The following is an 11293-nucleotide window of genomic DNA, read 5'->3' as shown; positions in this document are numbered from 1 at the left end:
TCCAGTTTCTTCTAATTGTGTTGGAAGAGGGCTGGTCAGAAAAGGTTTCCTGTGAGTATTTCATAGAAACCCTCTAGAGGCAGATATTAACAGGCTGATTCCAAGAAATGTTTGCTGGTAGAGAGCATTATACCTGAACACTCAAGAGCAGGAGGAAAACAACACAGGAGCGAGTCCTCTGGGAAGAGGCAGGTAGTTAAAATTCAGTAGTATCTCAGAAGTTAGCACCTGACTTCTTGTCTCCTTTTCTAAACTTTTTCCACTATGGTCTGCTCTGAAAAGTAGGTGAAGTAGACACAAGTATGACCAGGGTTGATGTCCATGGATTTGTTCGCCTGCCATGATTGTTTATATAAAAGCTAACCATAGCTTTGAAGTCATGGTAGAGTGGCTGCATGACTCCTTACCTAGACCACACTCCTGTAGCTATCACTACATAAGCCAACTGGCACACTTCTATCATTTCCATTGTTTTAAAACTATTTCAGGCCTCAAAACTAAACAGCCCAAGCAGTTATAGGCTTTATGGAAATGAGTTCATAATCTGGAGTCTGGTTGACCATGTAGCATATAGATGAGAGGAAAAAAAAATAAAAAGAGTTATGTCTTCTTTTTTAAAGATCTAGATACTTGAAAACATCCCTTGCTGAAATTCATCATGGAACCAGCCATGCCATTCTAATTAAGTTTTCAATGTCTATTGTTATTCTTACTGTGTGGAATAAATTATACCCAGCAATTCCAACTAATAATAGTCTGCAAAAATAACTCCTTAATTGATTGTTGAAAGTAATGATAACATGACTTAAAACATAACGTTGGCATGAGAAAATTTAATGCAGAAGACCAATCTGAGGATTGAACTGTCAATAAAGCAGCCCACTGAATTTTTCTAAGCAAAATTAAATGAAAATGCTTAAGATTAAAAGTGAAAACAGTGCCAGTGAAATAAGGATTTCTGCAAAATTAGATTACAGTCTTCTTGTGGCCATAAAAACCATGTTATCCTTGACACTACTAAATAAATCACTGCAAGAGAATTATCTTCATAAATTCAACTAGTACTTCTGGCTTGATCCTGCTCTTTAAGGAAGAAAATAGGTGGTTTTTTGTTTGTTTTTTACATATTTCTTGTCTGAGGAGGGATGGATGCTTCACAACAATCTTTGTGATAAAGAGGTCATACCATCTGCCTGTAGTATCACCAAAGATATCATTTAATTTAAAAGAAAAAAAAAAGTTTGCAAAGTATTGAATTGTGAGATGCAGTAACTTTTACAACTTTGTCAATTAGCCACTTATTAACATCCAGTCACAACTTGTTCAAACATGTTTATTTTTGTGTTTGTGCAACACAGGTAACAATTTCCTGATACTTCTCTTCATTTTTCAGCAATTTCAGACATCTTTGATGAATAGTTTTCATTTAGGATACGATTTTTCCTTTCAGTAAGAGGTTATTTTATTGAGAACTAGTGTTCTTGGTGTGATTCTTCGGTAAAATAGCAAAAAAAAAAAAAAAAACCAGAAAGCTCTTGCATTGATATAAAAAGAAAATCAAATCGCACAGAACAAATTTTGGGGCCATGATATCCTGAACATTGTCTGCCCTGTAGCAAATGTACATGATAAGAGCACAGATTTAGAGTTTAGAGGGACCCAAGGTTGATCCAGCTACATTACACAGTGATTATTTTGGGGGTTCCAAAATCACTGCAGATGGTTACTGCAGCCATGAAATTAAAAGATGCTTACTCTTTGGAAGAAAAGTTATGACCAACCTAGATAGCATATTCAAAAGCAGAGACATTAGTTTGCCAACTAAGGTCCGTCTAGTCAAGGCTATGGTTTTTCCAGTGGTCATGTATAGATGTGAGAGTTGGACTGTGAAGAAAGCTGAGCGCTGAAGAATTGATGTGTTTGAACTGTGGTGTTGGAGAAGACTCTTGAGAGTCCCTTGGGCTGCAAGGAGATCCAACCAGTCCATTCTGAAAGAGATCAGCCCTGGGATTTCTTTGGAGGGAATAATGCTGAAGCTGAAACTCCAGTACTTTGGCCACCTCATGTGAAGAGTTGACTCATTGGAAAAGACTCTGATGCTGGGAGGGATTGTGGGCAGGAGGAGAAGGGGACGACAGAAGATGAGATGGCTGGATGGCATCACTGACTCGATGGACGTGAGTCTGAGTGAACTCCGGGAGTTGGTGTTGGACAGGGAGGCCTGGGTGCTGCGATTCATGGGGTCGCAAAGAGTCGGACACGACTGAGCGACTCAACTGAACTGAACTGAGCTGAATTGAGGGAGAGCTGTATAACCTCTCTGCCCTGAGTTCCTTATTGATAAAAATGATATAATAATTTTTATGGGGCTGGTATGAGAATTTAATTAAGCGTGAACTATGATGCTTGACCTATAGAAAGGACTTGACATATTGAGTTATTACTATTATCATTAACATCTTCATCAATATTAAAAATACATTCATATTATATCTATGGAAATAATAATTATTAGAATATGTTGTCTTGTTTACAGTCTCAACTCTGTTTCCTCTGTCTGAAAGACCTTCAGATTTTAATTGTGGCCTGACAAATATTCATCACCTTTGAGTGATGAAAGTATTTAAATATTTATTTTAAATACTTAAGAAGTGGTGCGTAAGTGGAAATCAACAAATAATCTTCACTTATCCTGGCAGCAGACTGATTGGTGCCATTGCCCTTCTACTCATTGCTAGCAATCTTATAAGAACTTCCATATTGGACTTTTGCTTTTTATGGTAACCATTGGCAATACAATGAAGACAAAATTTTCTGTGAAGGGTGTATTATGGAGTAAATTGTGTCTTTACCAAATTCATAGTTTGAAACCCTAACACCTAACGTGGTTGTATTTAGATAGAGGATCTTCAAGGACTCGATTAAAGTTAAATGAGGTCACAAGGATGGGACCTAATCCAATAGAAACAGTATCCTTATAAGAAAAGATGTGCACTCACAGATAAAAGGCTGTGCAAAGCCACAGCAAGAAGGTAGTGCTCAGTAAGCCAAGGAGACAGGCCTTCAGAGAACTGAAATCTACCCACACCTTGATTAGTAGCCACCCAGTCTGTGAAATTCAGTTATGACAGTCCAGATGACTAATACAGATTTTTAAAGGTTGTGTCTAGATTCCTTCTTGTGCATGTGTTTCCAGTACCATTTGCTGAAAAGACCATTTTCTTCATTGTATTGCCTTTGATTCTTTGCAAAGATCAGTTGATTATATCCATGCTCCCTGTTTACATACTCTCTATTCTGATCCGTTGATCTACGTGAGTATTTTTTTCCAGTACCGCATTGTCTTGATTACTGTAACTTTGCAGTAAGTCTTGAAATCAAGTTGTGTCATCCTCCTTCAATGTTGTCTTGTCTATCCTTTTCCCTCCCACGTAAAAGGTCTTTTACTTCTTCCTGCACACTTTAGAATCAATTCATCAAGGTCTACAAAAGACCTTGCTAGGACTTTGGTTGAAACTGCATTGACTTTTGATTAATTTGACAAGAAGTAACATCTTGACAATACTGAGTCTTCTTTATGATTATGGAATATCTCATTTATTTAGTTCTCCTTTGATTTCTTTCATCAGAGTTTTATAGTTTTCCTCACATGGAGATTGAGCATATTTTTGTTAAATTTGTTCAGAAGCATTTCACTTTTGAGGGATGCTAATCTAAAACGTGTTGTGTTTTTATTTCACTTATTCATTGCTGGAATATAGAAAACCATTGGACTTTTGTACACTAACCTTGTATTCTACTACCTCACTGTTCTTGTTAGCTATAGGGTTTCTTTATTTGCGGGGGGGGGAAACGTGGTGGTGGTTTTGTTTGTTTGTTTTTGATTCTTTTAGATGTTCTACACAGATAATTATGGCTTTGCAAACAAAAGATAGATTTCTTTTTTTCAATCTGTATACATTTTATTTCTTTTTCTTGTATTAGCGAGGACTTCCAGCAAAACGTTTAAAATGTGTCCTAAGTGGATGTATCCTTGCCTTATTCCTGACCTTAGCAAGAAAGCATCTAGTTTCTCAACACATTTTAATTTTTTTAAAGAATTTATATATGAAAATCACACTCAGCCATAGAAAATATTTACAAACTGAGTTCATTGCTTGTGTTTCCAGGGCCTATTTTCAGTCATAGACTACATTTTCCTACCTGTCCTACACTTAGTGGAGGGGAGGGGAAGGCGGAACACAAATGGCTTGATAGTACCTATTTGATCATTGTATTTATATTTTATTTAAACTTTCTGCTTTGTCCTATTCATTCTTCAACAAGGATTATAAAACACACAATCTAACAATACCCACCCTACTTAATTCTTCTTTTCTTCAAATGGAAAGCAACACTACATTAAATTATAAACTTAAGAATAAAAGTCTAATTTAATGTGTCCTTTTTGTAGACAAATGGATGATTTGGTTGAAAATTAGCAAAACTATTTTAGTTCTATGCCTTGGGAAAAGAGTACTCTGAGATTAGGGAACAGCAAACAGGAGAGAGCAAGACAGAAAAATTATTTTTATTTAAAATCCAAAGTAACAAAAATAACTTACAAATCATAAATTATTGTTGAGTTCCACGTTAGGTCCCGCATTTAATCTCAATTTGTTGTATACAGTTCACAATTTGGAAGCTGCACTTTGCATTACTAATAGCCATAAAGGGAATGATCATGTGTTCTCTCTGCGGCAACTAAAAGATTGTGATGAATGTCGCAAGACATTTTACTTTTTTTAAAGTGCAATTAACGAGGATTCATGTCAATGTATGGCAAAACCAATACAGAATTGTAAAGTAAAATAAAAAATAAATTTAAAAAAGAGAAAAAAAAAGTACAATTAACGATATTCATATGTAGCAACTTGGTTACAATACTAAAAGCCACCCCAAAATTTTTACACTAATACAACTCAGGTAAAGATACAAAATTAGAAATCTAGGAATGTCTTTCATAACTCTAATTTGGTTGATTATATGAAATGGAGAATGTGTGCAGAAGCTGCTGCAAAATGTGTATATAGTCTCCAATTTTTACTTTAGAAAACAATATCCTTTACAAAAATTAGTATATTTTATTTTTAATCTTATTTTAAAGTATTATTTTATACTTTCTTAATCTTTAAAAAAAATAGTATCTATTTCTAATTTGTGTGTCAGCAAAAGTACAAGAAAATAGGCCTAAAATGATTAAAATATTAAAGACATCATTTGTTTGAATGTTTCCTTTTGTTCATTAGACTTTACTAGATAGTGTAACCTTGAGTATTGCCAGCATTAGATTGCTTGGAATTCCAAATCTGACCTGTAAAATCACTCCAGTGTGTAACTGGGTTTACTATGTAATTTTTCTTTTCAAATACATGGCTAGTGTAGTCTTCCACCTAATCCATAAGAATACTGTTATTAACTTACTTTTAAGTTTCTCAATAAAGCAACATTTAGGATGTATATAAAAACACTGTATTTTTATTAAACTGCCACACCGAAATAAAAGGTTATTTTAATAGTTACATCAGTATAGTTCTTTGGTCTTTTCAATTAGCACTGGCTTGCCAACCTCCTTACGTACCATCACCATGTCCAGGTGTGCTTATTAATAGATTTTTCTCTTTTTTTTTCCACATTTAACCTGTATCATAAAACTGTTTTAAGAACATGTCCTAGATTTTTCAAAGTAAATATTACCCCTCTTCTCTCCTCCCTTTTTCTTCATTACATCTCTATCTCTCTTTACCCTTAACCCACTGTTTTCTAAGGATAAGCTACATTTGGAAAAATAGACATGATAGACACATGGATAGATAGATAGTCAGATGAAACCATAAAAAGATATGAACCAGGGAAATGTTAATGGTGGCACAGAAAGAGAACAGATTTGAAAACATTTATATTTAAAATTCATAGAATTGGATGATTGATTGTTATAGAGGTGAGCAAACATGAGAAAGAAATTTGTGGTATAGAAGAATTATCAAGTTCCTTATAAATATGGGTTATTATAGCTAATTTTCATTTAAGGCTTAGCATGTGCCATATACTTGCTAAATTATTTTTTCATATGTGTTCCATTTAACTCTCGAGACTTTATAGAAACACGGAAACTAAGATCCAGGAACGTTAAGAAATTTGCCAAGTCATATCTATAATTTGTGCTGAGTGGGGATTTATGGCCACATTCTTGTGCCAGTGACCACTCTGTTAATGAACGTCACCTTTCCTTGCTGATTTTGAGATGCTTATGCTTCCCAGGTGGCGCTAGTGGTAAAGAACCAGCCTGCCTATGCAGGAGATGTAAGAGACTCAGGTTCGATCCCTTGTCAGGAAGATCCCCTGGAGGAGGGTATGGCAACCTACTCCAGTATTCTTGCCTGGAGAACCCCATGGACAGGGGAGCCTGGTGGGCTACAATCCACAGGGTCACAAACAGACACAACTGAAGTGACTTAGCAGGCATGCACGGATGCCCATCTAGGTGATGTCCAGCAATATGATATATATGGGGAAGCAGGAGGGATGAGTTTTGGCATTCAGTAGACTTCCCCAGGGAGCAAGAACAGGTTTAAAGTGGTAGTCCACCAATAAAATGCCAGGAAATATCAACATTTACAGGAAGGGCTGAGGAAAGAGAATACAATAATGAGACAGTGAGTTGCATTCACAGAGGCGAAGAGGAGTCAGAAGATGCAGAGAAACCAATGGCAAGGATGGTAGATAGTCTTGAGAAACAGAAAATGACCAGCGTCAGTGTGTGCATTAGCATACAGCAGAGAAGTCAATTGTAAGGAAAAAAGCATCATGTCCAATGGGGCAGACAATTAGATCATTTCAAATCTTCTCCAAGAGCAGTTCTACTAGAGAACTGGGGAAAGACGAGGTTGCAGTGGGTGAGGAATAGGTTGACAGGGAAGAAATGTGGGGTTTCAGTGAGCTAAAATGTAAGACTGCACAGCAGATGCTTTCACATGTAGCACTGTCACCAAAAGCATTATTATGTTTATATGTATTCCTTTATGTCATGAAGCCTATGCCTAGAATAGCATACAGAAATTTCACACAGAGATGCAGATAGAAATAACCTGAAATGTGACCTCTAACTTTTCAGCAGTGGGGGCAGATTTTAATGAAATCTTTTTTGAAGATTTTTCATGTAAGCCGCAGAAAATGAAAAAGAGATATTTAAGTTCACCAAAAGAGGTTAATTTGGTAAAGCAAAAATGCCATAATCTTTTAAAATCAGTACTTTTTTCTAAAACTGAAAACTTCACACGTTTTACATTTCATTTGCTAACTTTCACAGCAGGCCTCCCAAAACCCAACTTCCTACTGAAGTGTGTTTCCAAGCAATTTAATTTGGAAATTGAGAGCTGTTTTGACCTTTTCATGGGTTTTAACTCTTGTGTCCTAAAAGACTTCAGAGACAACACTCGACAGGTGACCAAACAGTCCAGAATAATAGGATCCCTATTTTTAGATAGCATTTTTATAACTAAAAAAAAAAAAAAAAAATCTAGTCAATTTTCCTTTTAAAGGCCTTCTGTAGAAGCAGTTTTTACATCTGAATTTGTATGACATTTACCACTTTATGTGTTCCATTAAGTATCATTACAAAGCCTTTTCCATTTAGCAATACATATATTACTAAAACTCCAGTTGTTTCTGGGCACAAAACTATAGAAAGATAGCACTTTAAGATCATCTGGGCTGCAAGGAAACTTAGCCCTTCTCAGAGGTTTGCTGAGACTTCATCCCAATAAAGCAAGTTTTATCAGGAAAAAATTTGAACTGGGAAAACCATTCACTCCCTTCATTCATTTTATTTTTTCAAGTTTCCTGCAACTGATTATTTTTTCAAAGAAAAGCATCATTTTATAAGTGGCTAAAAATGTGGATCTGGATCACTAGCTTCTTTTTACCATTGACAGAAAGTGAAAAACGAAAGTGTTAGTTGGTCATTCGTGTCTGACTCTGCAACTTCTTGGACTATAGCAGGCTTCTCTGTCCATAATCCAGCAGGCAAGAATACTAGACTGGATACCCATTCCCTTTTCCAGGGGACCTTTGAGACCCAGGGATTGAAACCTGGTCTCCCTCATTGCAGGCAGATTCCTTACAGGGAACTGAGGCCTAAAGATTCAGGAGGACTTGCCCAAGTTCACATCATCAAGTAATGGCAGGGTGTGTTAATGCAAGCTCTCTGGGCTGCAAGCTTAAAAAAAAAAAAAAAAAAAAAGCTTACTCAAGAAGATATACGGACTCATTGAAAGGATACCAGACTAGCTCAGACAATCCAAAGAAACTAGAGCCCAAAACTCAGGTTGGAAGAAACCGGCATACCTATAGGAACAGTAGTTGTCAGGATTTCTCTCCAGAACAGGGCCTTAAGGAGACTCCACTGCCAAGCGGGAGCTGAGGTGGTCAGCACCCACAAAGGAACATCTGATTGGCTGAGCTAGACTGACAGGTGACTCTGCCTCTGGATCTAAAGACTGAGATTAGCAGAGGCATGGCCTCTGACCAAATTCTTACAAGTCTCATACTCAGCTGTGGCTCACTCATGGCATAGTGTCCACATTTCCTGGTCTTCTGTTTACATTCTTTTTGCTGATATTAGCATCACTTGGGGAAATTCCTTTAAAAAAACACTAGCACTTAGGCTGTATCGCTCAGAAATGATTTACTTACTCTGAGCTGGGCTGGGGACCTGTTCATTTGTTTGGGATGATAGTGCCTCCAGTGGAAGTTAAGGGAGAAGAAAAGGATTAATGATCCCCAATAACTGAAAGAGGGCAACATCGCTTGACTGATAAGGAGCTAGGAGACCATCCAGCCCCTTTATTTCTGTACTTGTGCTGGTTGAATTAACCAAAGGAATCTGTTCTAAACTCCAGATTACAGACCCCCATCTAAATCCATTGAATGAGTGAATAAGAAAGGATTCCTCACGACCTGTATTTTATTTTTTTAAACTCTCTTCAGGTGTTTCTCATCTAGACACATGTGCGCTGGACCTGCAATTTTGAGCACCAGATCATTCACTGTGCTCATTCTAGGTCAGTGGGTCTTAAACTTGTCTATCAGCATCACCTGAAAGGCTTATTAAAAGCTTGCTGGGTCCCACCCTTGTTTTTCAGTCACTAAATCCTCTCTGACTCTTTGTGACCCCATGGACTGCAGCATGTCAGGCTTCCCTGTCTTTCACCAACTCCCAGAGTCTGCTCAAACTCATGACCGTTGAGTCAGTGATGCCTTCCAACCATCTCCTCTTCTGATGGAAAGTGCTGGACAAGGGACTTGAAGGAAATCTACAGAGGCCCCAAGTCCCTGTCTTGGTCATGCCTCATTTAGCTTTCCCCTTTTTTCAACTCTGTACAGTTTTCCTGGACAAGTTCTATAAGCCAGATACAAATTGAGCAAACCATTGCCTTCCTGTATTCCAGGTCTGGTCACCTCCCCTGAGCAATCATCTTAATACTAAGGTCCCAAGCAACATGTCGTAGAATTTTCCTGCCAGTTTAAAACCAGATATATTTTCTATGGCAAATAACCAAGCACTTTTGGCAAAGAGAGCATTTACGTAAAAGTGAAGCTGCTAGGGTGACTTTTCTTCCCTTCTATTTTAGAGTATATATTTACACTTGGGGGAAAAATAGCAGGTAAAACCCTTACTGAAATTTAATGCATGGTTTAATATATTCATTTGTCAAAATGTCAGCTGCCAAACACTCAGCACAGGCAAACACTGTTTCTAGGGAGTTGCAGAGCTTGCCAACTTGGAAGATAATGTCTCTAAAGGGAGTTCTAAGTATCCAAGAGTGAACAAAGTTCCCCTTTTCTGTAAATTGATGACTATTAAGGCAAAGGTATAGGAAAAAAACATGATGAGCCTGCGTTGGTCTTGTAATTGTGACTTTGATATTGCATAAATGGACTGTGGTTTTCCCATTTTTTCAGATGATACTTTTTTTAATTTTTATTTTACTTTACAATACTGTATTGGTTTTGCCATACATCAACATGAATCTGCCACGGGTGTACATGAGTTCCCAATCCTGAACCCCCCTCCCACCTCTCTCCCCCTATCATCTCTCTGGGTCATCCCAGTGCACCAGCCCCAAGCATCCTGTATCCTGTATCAAACCTAGACTGGCAATTTGTTTCTTACATGATAGTATACATGTTTCAATGCCATTCTCCCAAATCATCCCACCCTCTCCCTCTCCCACAGAGTCCAAAAGTCTATTCTATACATCTGTGTCTCTTTTACTGTCTCGCATACAGGGTTATCATTACCATCCTTATAAATTCCATATATATGTGTTAGTATACTGTATTGGTGTTTTTCTTTCTGGCTTACTTCACTCTGTATAATCGGCTCCAGTTTCATCCACCTCATTAGAACGGATTCAAATGTACATTGTGTATATGTACCACAGCTTTCTTATCCATTCGTCTGCTGATGGACATCTAGGTTGCTTCCATGTCCTGGCTATTATAAACAGTGCTGCAATGAATATTGGGGTACACGTGTCTCTTTCAATTCTGGTTTCCTCGGTGTATATGTCCAGCAGTGGGATTGCTGGGTCATAAGGCAGTTCTATTTCCAGTTTTTTAAGGAATATCCACACTGTTCTCCATAGTGGCTGTACTAGTTTGCATTCCCACCAACAATGCAAGAGGGTTCCCTTTTCTCCACACCCTCTCCAGCATTTATTGCTTGTAGACTTTTGGATCACAGCCATTCTGACTGGTGTGAAATGGTATCTCATTGTGGTCTTGATTTGCATTTCTCTGATAATGAGTGATGTTGAACATCTTTTCATGTGTTTGTTAGCCATCTGTATCACTTCTCAGATACTTTTAATGATCTTTTTTTTCCAGGGGCATTGAATTTAAATGGTCATACATGAAATTTAATTCTTATATTGCAATAAAGCTGTCAACTTTCACCCTCACAACATGAAGTAGAAGAAACTCATGAAGTAGAAGAGATTGTTGTCTTTTCTTTTGAATGAAGAGAAGACTTTGACTTATCCAGCCGGCATCACAAAACTGAGAATCTAAGAACCAAAACACAAGTTTCAGAATCTAAGCCCTAAAGTCTTTTCTCCACATACCCCTTCATCTTTAAAGTCATCAGTAGCTTGTCTTTGCCCATTTGGTCTGTATAACAAAATCCCACCAACTGGGTGGCTTATAAACAATAGAAATGTACACCTCTAGTTATGGAGGCTGGATGTCTGAG

This window comes from Oryx dammah, unplaced genomic scaffold (genome assembly GCF_014754425.2).
Source record: "Oryx dammah isolate SB20612 unplaced genomic scaffold, SCBI_Odam_1.1 HiC_scaffold_13, whole genome shotgun sequence".
Classification (NCBI taxonomy): Eukaryota; Metazoa; Chordata; class Mammalia; order Artiodactyla; family Bovidae; genus Oryx; species Oryx dammah.
The sequence above is the reverse complement of the archived record's forward strand: the minus strand, read 5'-3'. Positions refer to the sequence as shown.